A 16,040-nucleotide genomic window follows, 5' to 3' on the forward strand; every position below is an offset into this window, starting at 1 on the left:
TGTTGCTTAGTGGGAGGGAGAAGAGGAGAGGAGAGGTGGCTGGCATCCATCTGTCTTGGGAGACAACAGAAGACTGAGCCTCTGTGGGTGAAGTCAAGCAACTGAAGAGTTACACTGCCTGCTTTGGCAGTAGAGACCAATACAGGAGAGACATGTTTTGTTGCAGCTGGGAGAGATGAAGATGTCTGGTTGTGCTGTGGCATTTCTTATTTCTGTACTATGACGTTTCTTCTTTCTGTGCTCCTCCCAGTGGTCATTTCTCCTCTGGTCACTGCTGTGGATATGTGACCTGTCTCCAGGTGCTGCAGTTGTCTGCAAGGGATTCTCATTACTGGGAGGAACTCCGTGGGGAAGATGAGTCTTAGTGGGCACTAGGAAGGTGGGGACGTTCAGTTCTTGCAACAGCTTCATCAGGGCAAGACCTCCTAGAGCAGTGGTGTCCAAACTTTTTTCAAAGAGGGCTGGATTTGATGAAGTGAAGGGCTGTGAGGGCCGGCCAAAGGGCCGACCAAAGTTGTTAACCTTTTTTAGGATTGAAGTTGTTGAGATTTTTTTTGGATTGTTGTTGTTGAGGTATTTTTAGGATTTTACCCCAGGAAATAAACTGTCACAGGGGCTGGATTAAACTGACCAGCGGGTCAGATTAGGCCCCTGAAATGGACTTTGGACATGCCTGTCCCAGAGAGAGTTGCTGAGACCACTAGGCCTGAGTTGTGGTTTGTTTCCTTGAATAAAGATTTAACTTCACTGACCTCAAGTGGTTTATTGTTTTTGTTGCTGACCTACACCTCACTCAAGCCCTGACAGCAGCAAGGTAATGAAAGAAGAATGTGCACCTTCACACCAATCATTGGGAACCTGAAGGATTCCCCTGAATTCATGCCCTGAATGAGCCACTAGTATATTTTATAATGATAATGGGCAGGCGTGCGGGAACATACACTGAAGTATGTTTAGCACAACCTGGGCTGTGCTATCCTAAAAAAAATGCCAGTTGTGCAAACCTGGCCATGTGACATCTGGCTTCATTTCCAAGATCTCATATAGACCATTTAATTCAGTTTAAGGCAGCTTCCTTGGATTCTATAGCAGCATTTTCTGGCTGGGGCTGATGTGAGCTATAGTAAAAAAAAACAGTTGTAAGGTACTGGGTTGATGATATAGGTTTCTTATTTACCTATAGATTGTGATAATAAAAGCAGAAGAGTACAGATAATGTGAAGTGGGGGGGGGGCAACAGACTGCAGTCCTAAGCATACTTATCTGGAAGATATTGAAATACTCAGAGTCAAGTGTGAATTTCATGCTCTTTATTCAGCTCATAGTAGTGAGGAATGCAGTTTCCCCAAAACGTCTGCTTTATATACACTATTTACACAATGGGCCCCACGTGATTGGCTAATTCCGGGATACTCCTGTATGCCAATCGGGTTGCGGATTTTCTTCCACCTGGAACTGGATTGGGTGGCTCCTGCGGACCAATCAGACTGCTGCATTCTGGATCCTATTGTTCTAGGACCAATCAGACTGCTGCATTCTGAATCCCATTGTTCTAGGACCAATCAGACTGCTGCATTCTGAATCCTATTCAACTCAGTACATAACTGATATCCTATTGAAATAAGTTGCGGCTTCTTCCAGGTATCAAGCATAAGAACACAAAATGTTGCATCTCAGTGATGTTACAAGGCTTTCAGGAAATATGGTCATCTGTTCTGTGGCTTTTGGAAAGTGAAAACTAATGCACTGGGCATGAAATGAGTATTTGGCTTACACTGTAGCTATTTTAACTCTGGACAAATTAAAGTGGATCTTCCTGACCGCTCCGTGTGGTGAGATGTTATGGCACTATTGTCTGCAAATACAGTAGAAGTGGCAAAAGGAAAGCTATTTCTGTGTCTATTGACTGAAAAAGCCTAGGAGGTCGATACAGCATCTTGCCCTTCTCCCTTGATGCCACAATGCCTTTTCACATACAGTTTGTCGAACAAACATTAGGTAAAGGCCATTGTGATATGGACAGCCCAATCCACTACCTAGTGAGTCTGGAACACTGCACAGACATAATAACCTATGTCGTCAATACTCCACTGGCAACAGACATCATTACGTGATGTGGTGTAAAGGTAGCAAGTGGCCTTGTTTCAAATCAGGCCATGGACTTATCTAGCTCAGTGCCGTCTCTGCACTAACTGTCAGAGTCTCTCCAGAGGTTTAGACAGGGGCTTTTCCCCAGCCCCACCTAGAGATGCCAGGGACTGAATCTGGGAACCTCTGCATGCAAAAACGTGCTCTTCTACTGATCAAGTATTCATAGGGCTGCCATACATCTGGATTTTCCAGGACATGTCCTGGAATATGCCTCCGAAAATGGCATCCTGGGTTATTTTTTGAAAATTGGGCAAATGTCCTGGAAAACCGACAACAGGGGTGTTAAATCATGCCAAAAATGCCTTTAGAAAGCTCCAAAACTCGTTTGTTTTTGTAGCTCTTATTTTAAAAAGCTCAACAACTTTAGGGTGTTCAGGTTTTTACTTTTTGAAATATGGCACCCCTAAGTGTTCATTTAATTGGTACCTGCTGAGTCTCATAGACAAGCAGAGCCTCCACTGCTGCTGACCCAAGATACTAGGCTGATTTCCCATTTCTCGGTGGAAGAATTTCCAAGCAGCAGCAGCAGCAGAAGGAATTGAGCTCTGCTTGAGCTGTTTACACAACACACCTTTAAAGCACATTTAAAGCCTATGGCTCCCATGAAGAATCCTGGGAACTGTAGTTTTCTTCCCATTCAGGAGCTTGTCAGAAGTGGATGTGACTAGAAGTGTGTGTGGCCACACCCCACAACCCCACATGCTTACATGCAGAAGACACACAGGCCAACACATATCCTTGCTCCTCAGCTGATCAGTGCAACTTTCCTACTCATCAAATGATCAATCAGAGAATCAGCAAGACAACAAATTACACCCCCATCAGGGTGCCAGACTCCATCTGCTCCAGCATGCTAAGTTCTTTATTTTTTTGTCACTGCTGCCAATAGAGTACTGAGGGTGGAGGGAGAAGGAAAACCCAGCCCCCCAAAATAGGAGTTAGCCACTCCTACTCTAAAAGGTTCAGATTTATAACTTTCTCATGTTTGTTCCGAGAGTTCATGTATTGTTCTGAAAGGTCTGGAGGATGAAATTAATGGACAACATATCCTGGCAATGTAGAGAGTCATTCCCTTCCTTAAATTGCCATTGGGTAGTTTTCGAAATGTGACTCCTTGTCTAATGAAAACTGACACATGTTTTTTCCCAACACATTTCCCAGTAATCGGTTTCATACACCCCTCGCTTTTGCTACATTTCTCTGCAGGTGGCCATAAGGATTTCAAATCCTAAACCCAAACAATCTGTCATGACGTATTTATTCGGATATGACTTCCAGTGACTACTTGTTGTCATTGCGGAGAAATAATTATTCCACTTTTACCATACCCTTCCCTCCCATTCTTCCTGTAAAACTAAACTTTTAGAACATTTGCCTATGCTGGAAGACACAGTCTGTTCCTAGAGTGGCAGTATAGAGCTTGATCTGACTAGAGATTCAGAGCCTTATTCCCCTGCCCATGAGCCAAGTTTGAGAGGTGGGTGGGGTCACTAACCTGTCACTCACCTGATGTCACATTTTTGCCCTGCATGTCTTGAAATTGGAATCCCACATCTTCAAATTATTACAACACCTTCCAACTAAAGCATTTGATGTCACTGATCCATGGGCAAAAAGGTAAACCATAGGTAGATATAGAAATTCCAGATCCTGTATAAAGAGCCCATCCCTTTCTACCCTCCCCACTCACTAAAACCCATACTACTGCAAACCTTTCCCCCCACACCACTCTAAATGTGTGGAAAGCAAAATTTTGAAAAACTGGCTCCCCCAATATCTTATCCCTCTTTGCTTTCATCCATCTTTTAAAGAAGCAGGGCAATGCTTAGATTGGAATGGTTGGGAACAGGTGGGCCTTTATAGATCAAAAGATTTTGTGCAAACAGTATCCCCCTACAAAAAGAACAATTCATTGCGGCCATACCAAACCTTAAACGGTCATGGTACCACTTCAACCAGCTGTTAAGATTCCTGTTAAACCCATACATTTCCACTCCAGTAAACAGAAAACTGGGGGCGCGGGTGGTGCTGTGGTGTAAACCACTGAGCCTAGGGCTTGCGGATCGAAAGGCCGGTGGTTCAAATCCCCGGTATGGAGTGAGCTCCCGTTGTTCAGTCCCAGCTCCTGCCAACCTAGCAGTTTGAAAGCATGTCAAAGTGCAAGTAGATAAATAGGTACCACTCCTGCAGGAAGGTAAACGGCATTTCCGTGTGCTGCTCTGGTTTCACCAGAAGCAGCTTAGTCATGCTGGCCACATGACCTGGAAAAACTGCAGACAAACGTTAGCTCCCTTGGCCAGTAAAGCGAGATAAGCGCTGCAACCCCAGAGTTGTTTGTGACTGAACTTACTGTCAGGGGTCCTTTACCTTTACCTAAACAGAAAACTAACAGCAATAGAGTACATCTTTGTTAACTTCTCTCCACTCTCTAAGGGCATAGTTTCCTCAATTTATAAAGCTCCATTAACACTAGAATATGGCAATCTGTTGTACCAAAAAATACCATGGGAAATGGACCTAGATGTGTAAATACCAAATGAAAAATTTATGGCTTTGTGGTCTGAGATACCGTTGAAATCAGTTTCTGCAAAAGTAAGGGTAGCCTCTTTAAAACCTCTACATGGGTGGCATTATACACACGTGAGGCTATCCCAAATATATAAGGAAGTAATTCCCAATTGTTGGAGAGGATGCACAGTATATCTCCATATGTGGTGGAGTTGTGACATCATCAAACCCTTCTGGAATGCTATCTTCAAAGAAATAAGCTTGATATACAACAAAACAATTGAAATGTCCCCTGCACTAGCACTACTTGGGCTAAGGATCCTGTCTGCTCATGATTATCCTAAGGATGACCTCTTAGCCTTTTTATTGACTGCTGCTTGTATGGAGATAGCCAGATGTTGGGTGGTGATGCACTGACCATTGATTCTTGGTATAACAGAGTATGGTCAAATAGCATTGGCTGAGAAACTAACAGGGCAAAAACAATCCATATTCCTTTTATAACATATGGGAAATGTTTATTGAATAAATAAATGGTTCAGACTGTGGCAGGAATTCACCCAGCACTCACGGGAAAATGTGGCAAGATCTCTTAGAGTAATCAAATGAAACTTTAACACATGGCATGAGAAAAGTCTGTAATTTTGTCAGGACAAGTTGCTTGTTGTTTACTCTTGCAACAATTGTTTTCTCAAAATTTATCTTCTATACCATGAAAATAAATAAAAACATTAAAAAAAAACAAAGTGTGTGGGCAAACTCTGGTGGCCCAAGTAGGAGGCCTGGAAGATCTAAGTGGAACTCACAGGTTAAAGGTTCCCCAAATTGCATGCATACAGCAGCAGCAGCAGCAGCAGCAACAGCATGGGAGTTGCTCTCTCAATTTACTATCCACATGGCTGCATTTTGTATGCAGCTACACTGATGATGACCCAGATTGCATGAGTCTTTTCTACCCTTAATAAGAAAAACCAGGAAGGGAAGTTCAATGCAACTGCCCCTACAACACATACTCATATCATTATGGCACATACACAAATGGACCACAGATGCACGTGAGAGCATCATGGGAAATTGCTCTGGAGCCCTAACAAAGTGGAGTGAAAGTGGGAGTGTTAAGTTTTAATTTTGTCTACGTTCTGTAATTGTTTGCAAGAAGGGAAACTTAGGAAACCTGAGGCTCTCTGTTGCTGGCAAGGGAATTCAGGACAAAAGAAAGATTGAGATAAGATTTAAAGGAGCATTTCAGAACTTAGACTACTCTTTACCTGGGGTGTTAAGAAAGCAAATTACCATTCATTTTGCCAAGTGGAAATTGCAGGAAGCAGAAATGGCAAGTTAACGAATGTCACTGCGTTATTCTTAAGCAAGTTATCACATTGAGAGGTAGGTGCAGGTAGGTGTATTCCAAATCTGCCACCTGACATGGTGCTTTGGAGGGCTGAGCCTTCAGATTAATGTCTTATCTGTCGCAGCTAGAAGGCACACATACACATTGTAATCTACCCCCTCCCTTGACAAAGAAACAAACACTCCCACCCCAGAATTGTACTCCTAATACTGGGATCTGCCCACAAAAAGCAGATTGAAACAGCAAATGATTTATTTGCATTACACTCTTACAGCTGCCTTTCCTTAACCCATAAAATTCCAATTTTAATGGCAATGTTTATGGTATATTCAAGAGCAGGTGCAATCTGGAATTTAAACAGACCACTAGACTGAATCCAGTTTTCAGATTCTTATATTTTCTGTAGATTACAGAAATGTCATGCTTGCAGTAAATACTGAGATAAACTGATAACACAATTGCCCCATTCCTTTCCTTCTACAGCCTACACTCCAGCCTGTGTCACCAGTTTGCATACTGCCTCCTTGCACCTCATCTGGCTCTTGGTCCAGATGCATCAAGTCAGACACAAGAAGTAGCCTTTCACAGTCACACAGGAGAGAGAGAAAAACAAATGTCATCTTTCAATGGACTTTGCGACCACTGCCTGCCTGCCTGTCTGCCTTCTTTGATGGTCTGGAAAATGAGGCATGCTGAAGAAACAGAGAAACTGGCCTTTTGAAAGATTAAAATGTATTTTGCAGCAGTTCACAATGCTGGACTGCTTTGTAAACAAGTGGAAAACCCTGAATAAATGCTCATTTTCATGTACTTCACAAAGGCTGCATGTAGCACTGGCCACAGTCTGGCACTGCATGAATCTTTTCCTTTAGCTAATCATACGCTTCTGAGGTTGTCAGGATCTCTTATTATATAGTGTAGCATTTCAGATGTTTGAACTGCTATTACTGCTAACCTTTTCTTCCTGTCTGTCTCGTCTTTTCTTTCTCCTCTGAGTCTAGCTCTTCAAGTCTGTCTCTCAGCATGGCTTGTCAATAAAAAGAGGCAAAGGCACTTGATCACCATTAAAACTCTCTCCTAGACATTTTGAAACCATTCTTAAGAGAGAGAGAGAAAGTGCCCATGTCCCTTTATTTCTGTGTCTGGGATAGGAAAGGGATGTTGCAAAAAACAGCTTCAAAGCTAGATGGTTTTACTGATCTTAATTCTTAATCATTCATGACAGACAAAGTGGTGGCTTCGACAAGGACTTCCCCAAAAAGGCCATTCCCTCTCTCTCTTTCCCCTGTGTGTCGCTCCCATATCCACCGGGAGAACCCTTGTAACAGAGCATGGGGGAGCAGGGGAAAGAGAGGAGATTGTTTTGTCCAGCAAGCAGAAAAACATGCGCTGACTGAATTATGTATTAGCTCAATATATTGCATTCCACCCAACACTTTTACAGGGACTTATTTTTTTTACCGTGCAACAGAGCACTACTTGCTCCCACAATCATTCTATGTCACTCAAAAGCCGGAGCAGCCAAAGTAGTGGCCCACACATTTTGAACTCCATCTCTCATCAGCCCCTTGCAAACATGGCCAATACACAAGGATGATGGGAACCGTAGCCCCACCTGTTTCTAAAGGAAAACACTGACTGCACTTCCTGCAAATTATTCCATTTTCCTCCTGCTCTTCAACAGTCTAATTAGAAACTGGAAGCAGAAAAAGGTATTGATCTTACCAAGCTGATCTAACAGGTCCATCATTGAGCTGGACTTTCAGCTTCTTTTTCCCAATACATTTTTTTTTTTACAGTCCTCTCCTGCAGCCAATTATTCGGTCCTCTAGATGTAGCGAGACTTTCTTAATAATAACATATGCTCCTGAGGTTTATCTTATGTTCATGGATTGGTTATGTATTTGGTACTTTGTTTGTAAATGTAGTTTTATTGTTGATTTTATGCCATTCACTGCCATGATGTCCCCCCTCCCCTGCCCAATGTTGGCAATGTAAGAAAAGCTTATAAATAAATGTCTCCCCCCCCTCCACGAATTGACAGCCTAGCTATGGTGGTATCTCCCTTGGTCAGAGCAATCCGTAAGGAGAGTGGATATTGGTAGCTATTATGAAAAAAGACAGAGCCCAAAGGATACAAGGCAAAGAAGACCATTGGCACCCATGATGTGCAACAGGACGGTTAGATGTGGAAATGTCACAACAACTCTTGGCCTCAACACCACCAACTCCTTTTGGAATTGGAGAAAGAATGCTAAGGGGAAGAAGAGAAACTCCTCTCTGGCATATATTTCATTGCCTGGGTGCTATGGTGACATTCTCTATATGGAATGACCGTGCCCTTGTTCCCACTTGGCTTTGGAGAAGTGGAAGACACCCTCAATTCTGCACTTGCTGCTCCTATCATCAATCCTTTGAGAGAGGAATTTTTCACCTGGCTGAGACGGTAATTTTGCCTGCAAAGCTCAAACGTACAGATTCAAGAGCAGGTGATTGTTAGTCTTCTTTACAGTGCGTTTCTTCAGAAATCTTTAGCAATGAGTTGACAGGTTGCATCAGTTCCTGTGTGACATCAATATAGTGTTGTTATGCGGGCGGGTGGCACTGTGATCTAAATCACTGAGCCTCTTGGGCTTGCCAATCAGAAGGTTGGCAGTTCGAATCCACACAACGGGGTGAGCTCCTGTTGCTCTGTCCCAGCTCCTGCCTACCTAGCAATTCGAAAGCACGTCAGTACAAGTAGATAAATAGGTACCACTGTGGCGGGAAGGTAAACGGCGTGTCTGTGCGCTCTGGTTTCCATCACGGTGTTCTGTTGCTACAGGAGTGGTTTAGTCATGCTGGCCGCATGACCTGGAAAGCTGTCTGTGGACAAAGGCTGGCTCCCTTGGTCTGAAAGTGAGATGAGCGCCGCAACCCCATGGTCACCTTTGACTGGACTTAACTGTCCAAGGGTCCTTTACCTTTACCTTGACCTATAGTATTGTTATGGGCTTGCTTTTTTGTCTGTGATAGATTTGTTTGCTTTATATGTGGCAAGGGTTGGGCTGGCATGGTGGGCTTTGTTAACCCACTGCACCAAACCCCTGGCCCCGTCTGGTGCATGTGTGCCCCGGGCACCAACAAAGGATGCAACATCACTGGTAAGAGCAGAATGATGGACTTACATGGACCTTTGGTCTAACAAGTTTTTTTTATGTTCTCATGGCTGGTGGGTATAGCTGAAAACTCCAGCTCTGCATTTTGGATGCACACCTACCCACATTTATATTATATTCATTGTGAAACTTCAGGATCTCTGTAAGTAAAACAGTTTAAATCAGGGATTCCCAAAATGTATTCTCCTTTCACATAATATTCCACGGAAGGCTCAGAAATTTGGAATAGTCATAAATAAAGAGGAAAGGATAGAGGCAATGCACAGTACACTTCAGTTGTCCTTTATTATGGCTTCACCTCGAGATGCAAAGCTCGTTCAAGCCATGTTTGAAGCATCCTAGGGAGTTCAAACCAGCAAGGAATTATGTTCAGTTCTGCACAAGCCTCTAAACAATCCTGAAATGCACATTAGCCTGCTGTTACTTGGCTTAATACTCTTTCTTCATTGATATGCTTCAGAAGCAACTGCAAGGAAAAAAAACACAAGGAAACCTGATTCGTCTCTCCAGAATCCTGAATGTATGAAAAAACCTGAATGAAGTTGCTTAATGTGATGGAGTTAAACATAAAAAGCAGATCCCATTTTAATGGCCAAGTGAATAGATCCAACAATCAAACAACTGCAAAAAGATATAGCTGGCATGGAAGTCAATTTGTTTAAAGAGTGTGCATGGTCGATCATACATATAACCCACACAAGCTGCAAGCTGCTGGTTGGTCTCACTTTTGCTGTGTCATTCCCACAACAGATGGAAATTGTGTGTGTGTGTGTGTGTGTGTGAGAGAGAGAGAGAGAGAGAGAGAGAGAGAGAAAGAGAATGGAGGGGATGGTATAGAAAGTAGGTATCAGCATGTGACTCCATTTATTTTCTTTGTGTGTGTGTCTGTGCGCACACAAAATGTATGTATGATTAATGTGCTTGTCTGTAATTCTGATAATGAATGAGACTCCAGCATGCAAATTTGCAATGCAACCTGCAAGCTGTGTGTGTACCCAGTGGATTCTTGGGATCTGTCATTGTTGAGAGTGTGTGAGTGTGGGTGTGTAGGCGCAGGTTGATGGAGGTGCATTGGTGGATGTGAATAATGAGAGTGTGTAAGTAAATGGAATGAATGGGATTTGATGTTATGGAACTTAATATTCTATTCTTTCCAGCTTTGATGCTTTCAGGAGTGTATCTAATTTTTATCGTTCATCCCATTCTCTCTTTTTTTGCTGTTCCTTTGTAAACCTCTTTGTGATCTTTCCAGGAAAAAAGCAATATATAAATCTCCAAAAGAAATGTGTGGTGAGTGTGTGAGAGAGAGATCTGACTAACTGGGCTGTATGAGTAGTGCAGCGTGATTGTGAGTGTGTGGTGCCCAGGCCAAAAAACTAAGCAAATGAGTGTCTGAATGGGAGATTATCTGAGAAGCCCATGCGTTTGGCCTTGAATTGCATGGAAGAAAAGTAGAATATACAAATATCTGTTGTGTTTATTTTTTAGTTTATTTTTAATGTGGCAGGAATTTGGTTTCTGTGAATATCAGTGGGAACTGACCTAATTTGCTCCTCCTGGAATGATGTGTTAATCAATTATCCTTTGGATTGCACACTTCTCTGAATTTTGCAGTGCATTTCTCAACTCAAGAATGTACAAAAATGCAAAAAAGTGTATTTCTGGATAAATTGATGAATGAATTCATTAAGATAAATACATATTTTGTGGTAAAATTTATTTAAATATGAATTTTCATTGATTTTTTAAAAATCATACAGGAACAGAATGGAACAAACTTGTGAATGAATCTTGCTATGATCAGTATTTTCTTTTACCAATAAATGACCATTGATTTATTTATTTTTAAGTTAGTTATCATAATATATGCATGCACTTCAAAACAATATTCTTTCTTGGGAGATTTTCTCCCTTTGCTGTCAATTGTTTCATTACTTCCAGGGCATGAAGCTCTGAGTCATTTATTTTGCCTAATGCATTTCTCATTGTTGTGCATATGAGAAAACTATTTCCCCTACTAGCTCCCCTCACCACCACATTCTGGGTTTATTTTAGGCAAATTGATGAGCAGCGTTGCCTTACATGACCTGTGGCTAAAGCGCCTTTTCTTCTCCTGCTTCTTTGCCAGCTGAACCTTTGCTAATGTCTTGCATATATCATTGTGATCTTAAAGGCCGCCACTCTTTCCTTTCCTTTGTTATGTGAAAATTATTTCAAAAACAATATTTTTAACCGTTTATAGATCACTTATTGTTATAGTGTTCTGTTCTGCTGTGAGGACAGAGAAATGAAACATCCAGAGTCTCCTGCTCTCCTTTCTTATGTTTCTAAATTGAATTTGGTCTGGACAGTTTGATCCTCCCAAGTGTCTTCTGAATGACACCTGGACTTCTCTGAAATTTGGTTGGGAAATATCCTGGGCTATGCCCAGTGGCGTAGCATGGGTTGCCAGTGCCCGGGGCCATGCGGAGGCGGGTGGTTGGGAGGGAGGGAATGGATAGAGTATACAAATGCATTAAACTGCATAACAGCATCTGCGTCACCCAGGAGATCACAGCTGCAAAGATAAGAAGACTCATTCCATTGTCTGGAGAGGTCACTTCCTTGGTTCGCATGGACAGAGCCCAGCGATGGAAGCGTGAAACTGTATTGAGGCAGCACCAGGTGTTGAAATTTTGTGCCCCTAACAATTTTGCAAACTGCCCTGTGGGGGGCCCCCCATGTTACACCGTTGCAATGATTCTTCAACATCAACTTCGTTGGGCTGGTCATGTTGTGCAGATGCCTGATTATTGTCTTCCAAAGCAACTACTCTATTCTGAACTTAAAAATGGAAAGTGTAATGTTGGTGGTCAACAAAAGAGGTTTAAAGACTGTCTCAAGGCAAAATTTAAAAAATGTAGCATAAACACCAACAATTGGGAAACGCCTGCGAGTGCTCCAATTGGAGAACAGCCTTTACCAAAGGTGTCATGGGCTTTGAAGACACTCAAACCCAGAACAAAATGGAGAAATGTGTTAAGAGGAAGGAACGCTTGGCAAACCCTCACCATGATCAACTCCTGCCCGGAAACCTATGTCCCCACTGTGGAAGGACGTGTGGATCCAGAATTGGCCTCCACAGTCACTTACAAACTCATTGTTAAAACCATGTTTATGGAAGACAATCTTACTCAGCTATGGGTGATCGCCAAAGAAGAAGCTACAACATTGGCTATGCCACTTGCTGAGGTCTGTAGATCAGTGTTAGACCATATGGTTTGCATACAGATGGTCCCAGGTTCAATCCCTGGCACCTTCAGGTACTGAAGGTGAGGGGATGTTCTTATCTGAAACCCAGGGAGTGGCTGCTAGCCACTGTAGATGAAACTGAGCTAGGTGGACCAACGGTCTGTGTCAGTATGAGGCAGTTCCCTATGTTCCCATGTCCTCTGCTACCACCTCACTCTTTCCCAAACTTTTGCCTCAAAAAGGGAGCACCATGGCAGGAAAGTCTTGTGGCAATGCAGGCCTCAGTGCAGCAGTAGCCAAAGAGGTGTCTTGCAGATGTAGTTGGACTCCAGCCCCCATCATCCCTGATCTTTGACCATGCAAGATGGTGCTGAAGGTAGTTGGAATCTAACAACATCTAGTGGGTGCCATGTTGGAAACCCCCTACCTCAGGTGTGAGCCACAAGCATACCCCAAAGTGTCCACTGGTATAGAAAAGCATGGGGAACAGGGTTCTCTTGCAAAACATTTGATTTTCTCAGGAAATATTTGCACTACTCAGAATTGGAGCTTCACACTGGAACTTTGTAAGAAACCCACAGGAACATCTTAATATGTTTGATCTCTTGTCAGGCAGAACAAATTATTTGGCACTGTGAGTTTCATGTCGTGTAAATGATTGAACAGAGTGTATTTAGGAAGAATATGTTTTTTTAAAAAAATAAAAATACATACCCTGTTTAGAATTGGTGAGAAATTGCCTGCGGGAAAACACAGCTGATTTCTTTCAAAAGCCTAAGGTGACTTGGCTCTAGCTGTATCTGATTAAAACCCCAGGTAATGTTTTGGAGAGCTTAAAGCACTATGCCCCAGCTATTGACATCTAGCCCCTCCCCCACATTAAGCCATCCTTACCATACATATGACATTAAGCCAACGAATACATGAAAATGGCCCAACAAGGGCTGTGTGCAGCCCCAAATTCTCATGCTGCTCACCTGCATTTTAGGGGAATAGCTTGGTTTTATATGGCAACAGGAGCAATTGATCTGCCACTACTTTCCTGGTATCTTTAAAAGCCTGCTTTTTACATACATTCATATCCAGAACTGAAGTGATGACGATAATGATAGTATTCAAAGACACACTTAAAAATGAAGATGTTCCAACAACGAAGAAGATGAAAAACAAAACAAAAATGTTGTTTCAGCTGAGCCCTACACAGAAAGGGGCATAGCAGGAATGATCTGTATTTTTTTATTGGTACTACTGTTGTGGGTTTATCAAGGCCTTTGGCTAGAACAATAAACTTATTTTGATTGATTGATATAAGAATTTGATGCCCTCCAGCTGTTTTGGACTACAACTCACATCAGACTCAGCCAGCACAGCTGGTCGGCAAAGGCTGATCTTTGAGATCCTATCCCATACACAGAAATGAAGAGGTAAAGGCCTCCGTTCAGCTGTGTAATCTGACTCTCCCCACCACCCAAATAATGTTTTATGATAGAGTTATATGCATTGACCTAAGATGACAGGTGATAGGGGAGTTTATCAATTCATTCCCTCTATTTTTGATGCTCAGCTGTGAGTACCATTGCTTACAGAGCCAAAACAGCATCAACCATTCATAAGAGAGAAGTATCAGTAGGTTTGGGAGAACCCGAAAATTTGTAAAAGTACACAAGTTTTGAGCCAAAAAAAGAAAGACCCATAGTGGAGAAAACCTTCAAAACAACAGAAAGAGGTATACACATTTTAGTGGCCATGAGTTGATGAACTCTGTGTTTATAGGTGGTTGTGTGTGTGGAGTGGCTGCAATCCTGAAATGCACCCTCCACACTGCAACGTTTTGTTGAAGCAGTGGTGTAGGAAGGGCGGGGTGTAGGGGGGTGCCCTGGGTTCCAGGGGAGGGGGTGACACTTGGCAGCCCCTCCCCAAACTGAGCCCCACCACCTGGCACCCGTCCGTGCTGCTTTATGAATTGTTGGGGCAGCCCCACAAGCCGCTGCTCGCTCAGGAGCAACAGCGTCGGCCGGGAGCAACAGCGCCCACCCATATGGACTGGACATGCATGGCATTTATGCACATGCGCAATCCATCCGACGTGCCATGATGTCACGATGCCCCTGTCCCCAAGGGGGTGCCTCTGCGCCGCTCCCCGGGAGGCCAGAAGGCTTCCTCCACACCTGTGTTGAAGATCCCACTGGTAAATAATTTCATCTTCAAGATGCTTTCATTGAAAAGAGCCCAGCTATTTTATCGTCTTCCTTCCAGCTCCGTACAAAACTAAAATCCCAAGATCCTTCTCCCAAAGCTGAGAATGCAGAAGCGAATAAATATGAAAACACTTTCATGAGATTATGGGAGTGGGAGGTGGTTATACTGGGTAGCAAAGACAAGAGCATTATTCAGAAGGAACGATCTGCATCATTAAATATATACACCACTTCAAAAAAGAGATGCCGACTTACTTTGCCTCGGGATCAATAAAGCAGAGCCAGAGAATGAGTCCTGAAAATATTATTCTGAGCACTGATACTTGCATTATACTGATGCTTTATTTTCTGAGGCAGCTGAGTCCAAGTGGTGAAATGGTTATGGAGATGATGCAAATTCTGAGAGGTTTGCAACATAACAGACATTACACTGTGGATTCCACCCCCCTACCCCCTTAGCTTGAGGACAGGATAGAGCTAGATATGCTATTGAAAAAGCAGCCTCCCTACTCCATCCCATAATTGCATTGCTACAGGATTCAAATTAAGATTTTCTTCTCACATGGGATGGAAATTGTTTCATCAGAAAGAGGGGAGGATAATTCCAGTGCGAGAGCATTAATTTTTTATCGTAGTAATGGAAATCATCCCTAACAGTCTCCAGTTGAAACGCTGCTCTCTTTTTTCCTGAGCACATACTACATAACATCCTCAGAAGTTGACGATTTCTGATCTGTTGAAGTAATTAAACATGTTCTCACATTGCAATAAGTCCATTTAATTCAAAGCACACGTGTGTATACCCACTCATGTCAAGACCTCCGTTGTTAATGCCATTGTCTGCCTGCCTTGGTGTTTGCTTAGATCTACTTAACATCTATTGGCCAGACTCTTGAAAGAATAAAATATTCACTGTGAGAAAGCAGCCCTCACTTTAAGTGAGACTTGTTAAGCATTGTGTCAATTAGGAATGAATTTCCAATCTTTCTTCTCGCACTGTGAATGTGTGCTCATTTTCAGACTGTGAGCCGTAAACGACTTTTTTTTTTAAGGTAATGAAAGTCTGTTTATTTAGGTGACACCGAGCAATAAATGGAATCCAAGGAGGTAAATAAAAAATAATGTGAAAGCTAAACACTTTGTTGACTAATTTATTTTAGGACTGAGGAATGATAATGGATTCTACAGGCGTCTAGGAAGGACTAACAGCTCAAACCTTTTCATATTGTTGCATTGTTTTCCTTGATACTTAACCTAGGGAATTTCTACACATGAGCTCTCTGCCCTGGAAAGCTCAAAACCAAGGCATGATGAAGGATACTGAGCAATAGACAATAGACATTGTTTCCTTCCATGCAGTTTTTACAATGAGGGTTGGGGAGAGGAAGGGGGGGAAAACTCGGTACAGATCTATGGCTGACTGTTGCTCTGTGGCAGAACAGG

This window comes from Lacerta agilis, chromosome 7 (genome assembly GCF_009819535.1).
Source record: "Lacerta agilis isolate rLacAgi1 chromosome 7, rLacAgi1.pri, whole genome shotgun sequence".
NCBI lineage: Eukaryota > Metazoa > Chordata > Lepidosauria > Squamata > Lacertidae > Lacerta > Lacerta agilis.